The 6,254-nt window shown below is 30.8% G+C and overlaps 1 pseudogene; it reads left to right on the top strand.

The window, feature by feature from the left end:
* The first annotated feature begins 3,743 nt into the window (after positions 1–3,743).
* On the top strand, positions 3,744–4,145 carry LOC125923165 (60S ribosomal protein L35a-like; annotated as a pseudogene).
* The last annotated feature ends 2,109 nt before the right edge of the window (positions 4,146–6,254 follow it).

The following is a 6,254-nucleotide window of genomic DNA, read 5'->3' as shown; positions in this document are numbered from 1 at the left end:
AATTATATTATATTATATATTTATTATATTATCCATTATATTATATTTATTATATCATATTTATTAGTATATTATATATTATTTTTATATTTATTATAATATATATTAATGCTATATTATTTAATACTTATACAATATTATATATTAAATATATACATTTAATGTATATTATTTATTATATATTACTTAAAATGTATATTATATAATATATATATATTTGTTATATATTATATATAACTTATATTTATATATATTATATAATATTATTTATAATACTTATATATAAATATAGAAACAAATATATATTTACATATAATATAAAAGTTATTAATTATTATATATTTAATATATTTAATATTATTTAATATATAATATACTATACATAATATATTATAACATTATTGTATTAATGTTTGGCTGCACTGCAATATAAGCACTATGAGGATCGAGTTTACTAATACAATTAAATGTCTAGCACCGAGTGCTGCCTGATGAAACTTGTTCAACAAATAGTTTATTCTCCTAAAAATGAAAAAAAATACATTTTTGTACCAAAATAACTATATACATTCAAGAACTTATAATATAAATTTACTTTAAGTTAATTGTTAGTATTTTTTTCTTTAATTCACTAAGTAACCACTGAGAACAAACTGAGGGTTGATGGGGGGTGGGAGGGAGGGCAGGGTGGGTGATGGGTATTGAGGAGGGCACCTTTTGGGATGAGCACTGGGTGTTGTATGGAAACCAATTTGACCGTAAATTTCATATATTAAAAAATAAAAATAAAATAAAATAAAATAAAAAATGCTAAAAAAAAATAATAATAATAATTCACTAAGTAACCTATCAGTAACAGCATAAGAATGTGTGAATAAAACACACACACGCACACACACACACACACATGAATTACTTTATTATTTAAACAAATGTGAATTAACTCATTATTCAATTGAATCCCCAAAAAATATATTTTAGGAAACCCTCAAGACTAATTGCAGATGTAAAATGAGTATTGATGTGACCATTCTAACTATGTAAAAACTACTAACAAAATGCTATTTTTTAAGCACCAATATTTGTTACATAAAGATAGATTTTATGAAATAAAACCTGTGAATTCTTTGAACTGTCTTTGGATTTTATATCAGACAGAGAAACTATGAAATAGAGTGGAAAGAATGCCATAAAGTGGTGTTGAAGTGAAACTAAACCAATCCATAAAAATACCAGATTCATCAAATCTCTATTAAAAAATAATGAAAAATATTAGATAAAATCTGAAGAATTGGAGGTCACATTCTCTTTGTATTAACTGGTTAATAGTTTAATTTTCCTTATTCTCACTTCATTGATTGTTCCTTAAGGATATACTTTTAATAAGTTCATAAACCATTATAACCCTTGTTATATGTTTGAAAAGTGACTTCCATAAATTTATCATCATTAAAAAATAATACACAGACATATTAGCACTTGTAATCATTTTTCACCTACATTACTCTTCATGAATTCTGTTCATAGGACATTCTACCTCTAACAATCATTGATCAAGAATGTCTCTTAATGTTGAACAACCAACACAATAATTTAATGCAGAGTTTAATAAGACTTCTCTAGAGTGATCAACATGGATTTTCCTTTCTTAAGTAAATTCCAAAATATTGATATACAATTTTCTTTGCATTTTTTTAACCTTTCAACTTTTAGTAACATTTTTCTCTTAGGACTTGCTTGCCATTTATTTATTTGTTTATGATTTTGTTATTTATGTTCAAAATAGGAAATTATTTTTCTTTTAATAATAGCAATGAGAATGTATTTATATTTTATTGTCCCGAAACTTCAAATACTTTTTTGAATTAGTAATTCCTAAAATAAATTTAATATATCTTAATCACATTCTTTCCCTTGATTTTTAGTTTTAGGAGAAAATTATGTTTAATTATGGAGAAGTATGCCTCGTGTTTCTTTTCTATTCCCTCATTAGCATTAAATTCACAACACTAATCTTTGTTCCTAATTGGGGAAGAAAATTGAAGTAGCAATGGCAGAAATATGAAGATGCTTTTGATATGAGTATTTTCATTAGTAAATTAAAAATAAAATAAAATATATAGTTTCTGTGGAAAAAAATACAAACTAATTCAGACTAAGGCAAATTTCTAGTTATCTCGAGGGCTCTGTGCAGGTATTTGAGTAGAGGTAGCTGTTTTTAATTGGAATAAACCATACTAAATAAACCTCTTATAATTGTTTATTCTTTTAATCACACATGGTGACTTTTCCAAAGCTAATTATTTTCCCTTATCCAGAATGAATTTTCTGTGGCATCTAGTAAATTCTGATCAGTTTGTCTTCTGAAATGTTGATGTGTATTTGATGTTAATTCAAAGCATTATTTGAATATTTCTTTATATTCATCTTTAAGGTTCAAAAGCTGCCACATACATCAAATATCCTTTGAACAAAGAATGATGTGATAATGAGGGGGAAATGTGCTTACCAATTGCATAGGATATAATAGCATTGGCTCCCTGACCTGCATCAAACAAAGAAACAAGACAAAAGAAAGAATGAAAAGAAACTGCCAGGCATTGGATCAAATGAATTGGTTTCCTCACTAAATAAACAATTTAGAGCTCCTCATCACTTCTCAGTGCATGTTCACATGTCATCCCTGGTAACAGCTCAAAGCTGATTTTGTGATGTCTCTGACTTGGTATCAGAGTTTCAGAAAATATCTTTTCTTCTTTTTTAAAGAACTTAGACTATGGATAAATAGCCTGTTAAACATAAACTATGCTGCAACTTTTTGTATTTGTACTGTAAAAGTTTTATCAGACCTACACATCTCATGTACATGTCCCCAATGTGAAGTCTTCCAGAAGTACAGAACAAACCATTTCCTCAATTTCAGTGCCAGATTCAATGACAAAGTAGATCTTCTAATTATTCTGGAAGTTAGTTAAGCTACTTTCCTTTCAAGTCAGACACAGTGTACCAAGAAAATAGGATGGGGAAACAGATTGGTAGGAATTTGCATTCTTTTATATGTTTCATTCATGAATTTCTATTTGGTCTTATCCAATTACCACCCCATTTTTCTGTATTTTGTTGATACAAATTTGTTGGTACAAAATTACTTTTTAATCCAAATAGAATGCCCTCAGCTTCCATCCCTGGTCCTATCAAAAATCTCCTTCTACCATTACATCACTTCTGATGATGCCTCAAAAGTTGGTTATGTTCTATGACTTCACACCCCTGATATTTTTTTAATGTTTTTTTTTTAATTTATTTTTGAGACAGAGCGAGACAGAGCATAAGCAGGGGAGGGGCAGAGAGAGAGACACAGAATCCGAAGCAGCCTCCAGGCTCTGAGCTGTCAGCACAGAGCCTGACGCAGGGCTCGAACTCACGGACTGTGAGATCATGACCTGAGCTGAAGTCAGATGCTTAACCGACTGAGCCACCCAGGCGCCCCTTCACACCCCTGATATTTGTTTTCAGACCCAGTTTCAGCTGTCACCTGCTAGAGCTGTCCTCTTTTGTCCATGTGTATGCTTTATTTCAGCTTCAATTTCTCAAAAAATAAAGACAAAAACAAAAAAATGCAAGTCTATATCAGTAATACTTTGAAAGTTTGAGGATAACAAGAATGTGGTGGGAAAGTAAAGATTAAAACCCATCTCTTTCCGCCATCTTGGAACCTGCCTGGTGGGAACAAGACTCCTGAAATGACAAATATGTCTGGAATGCTGTAGTCCAAAGTTATTTTTGCTGGCTGTAAGTGGGGTCTCTGGAACCAGAGGGAGCACACAGCTCTTCTTAAAATTGAAGGCGTTTATGCTCGAGATGAAACTGAATTCTATCTAGGCAAAAGATGTGCTTATGTGTACAAAGCAAAGAACAACACAGTGACTCCTGGTGGCAAACCGAGTAAAACCAGAGTAATCTGGGGAAAAGTAACTCATGCTTATGGAAACAGTGGCATGGTTCATGCCAAATTCTGAAGCAACATTCCTGCTAAAGCCATTGGTCACAGAATCCGTGTGATGCTGTACCCCTCAAGGATTTAAACTAACTGAAAAGTAAATAAATAAAGGTGTACATTTGAAAAAAAAAAAAAAAAAAAGATTAAAGCCCAAATCAGAACAAAAAACAAATTAAATACTAGTATTCTTCCAAGTTCCTTTTTCATCTTTCACCCTTGCCAATCGATAATTCTTATCATTCCTGATTATCCCCAAACCCAACCTTTCCAACATTATGTGGATATTTTCCCCCTCAATAGCCATTTCCAAATTCCTAAAAATATCTTTTCTGCAGAGTTTTGAGAACCCAATTTCTGCATTTTTTACTGTGTTATATGAAGTGACATAATTCTTAAATTGCTTTTCTGTTTTAATTTCAGTATACCTTCTTCCCCATCCAAATAAATAACAACAAATACAAACGAACAAGCAAGGAAGTAAAAGCCATTGTGTATGATACTTATAAGGTTTAAAATGGAGGGCCCTGGACATTTCTCAGACTTGTTTATTTGGAATTATTGAGCTATTGGCACTGTAACCTGTCTTTCAGTGAGTTGGCAAGGTGATGCACAAAACCACATTAAGGTTTGACAGCCACCTACATGAAAATAGAGCCGTTCTCTCTTGAGAATTACAACATCCTCCTTAGATCACTTACTCAAATATGAGATAGACTTATGTATTTTTATCTCTGGTTTCCACTCTTGTTTTCTTTTCTTTTTTTTTCTTTTTTTGGTTTCCACTCTTTTGAAACATAGAGTTTTAGAAAGTATGCTTCTTCTAATATTTCATTGAAAAATAATGACATTAAATGATATAAAATGATTTAAATTACATTTATAGACATGAAATTTTACAATAAAAGTTGTTTATACAACAATGATGTCTTCATTGTTTGTAACTCATAACATAGTATGTATCTTTCATTTATGCCGAAGCATTTAAAGTGTTTACTCTATGCAAATCATTGTACTAGACTCAGTGAGGATACAAAACTGCCTTCCAGAAACTTACAGTCCATGGAGGAAGTCCTGACATCTATACAAATTGGTATCAAGCCAAATACACCTTAATAATTATTATTGAAAGAACCTATAAAGCGTACAAAGAGTAACTACAATAGTAACAATTTTATAAAGAGAAACTATAGCTTTAAATCACTTAATTATGCCTAAGTATTTTTAAGCAGTTGTTAAGCTGAGGGTGTTTGGATGTTTGTAGATGCTGATGAAAAACAAATGATAGAGGCAGGAAAAGAGTGTGTCTGTAGGACAGTTTGTTGGGAAACATCGTCAGAGGATTAAATGAGAATATATATTAAAGAGTTTAGTAAATTAAGAGATTCATTTTGCTTGTTCTACTATTGTATACTAGCACACTAACAAATGCAGATGTAAGTAGTGCACAACATATAACCAATCCACTGAGCAACTCCTATTTTATACCTTACAATTAACAGCTTAATGTAGTTTACTACAGGTTTTCACAAGTGATTCAAACCTCTCACCTTGGCACAGTAAAGTAGACTGGCATATAAAATAAAATACATAACTACTCATTTCTTCTATGGTGTCTTATGGCCCTGTGTCCATTATATATATATATATATATATACACACACATATATACATATACGTATACGTGTACATGTATATATATATACGTGTATGTACATGTATATATATACACGTATATATATACACGTGTATATATACACGTATACGTGTGTGTATATATATATATATATATGTATACGTATGTGTGTGTGTGTGTGTGTGTGTGTGTGTGTATGGTGACAGTCTCTAAAAACTGTTAAATGTCAATGTGTCCTCCCAAGAAGGAAAAATAAATTCCATTTTTGGAGCCAAAAAATATGTAGTCTTGGAAAGACTTTACATAAATGGCCATGTGTATAACCTGCACAAAATGAAGCTATTTTAAATTTACAGACTACAAGCAACTGAACCCAAATGCCTATTCTCTTTTCTACACTTCAGCTAATATTGCAGAAGTAATGACAGTTTTCAGAGTTGCTATTATCAATTCTGTATAGTGTAGCAGGATACCTTAAGTTACAACAAAATCTTAGGAAATAAACTGAATAAAATCTGTTATAGAAATACCCTACTTTTTACCAACTCCCGCCCTCCCCACCCCTTCAAAATCACAAGTAGCTCTCTCTGACAAACAACATAAGAATTGTGAAAACCCAAT

Source organism: Panthera uncia, chromosome B1, assembly GCF_023721935.1.
Source record: "Panthera uncia isolate 11264 chromosome B1, Puncia_PCG_1.0, whole genome shotgun sequence".
In the NCBI taxonomy this organism is placed as follows: domain Eukaryota; kingdom Metazoa; phylum Chordata; class Mammalia; order Carnivora; family Felidae; genus Panthera; species Panthera uncia.
The sequence above is the reverse complement of the archived record's forward strand: the minus strand, read 5'-3'. Positions and strand labels throughout refer to the sequence as shown.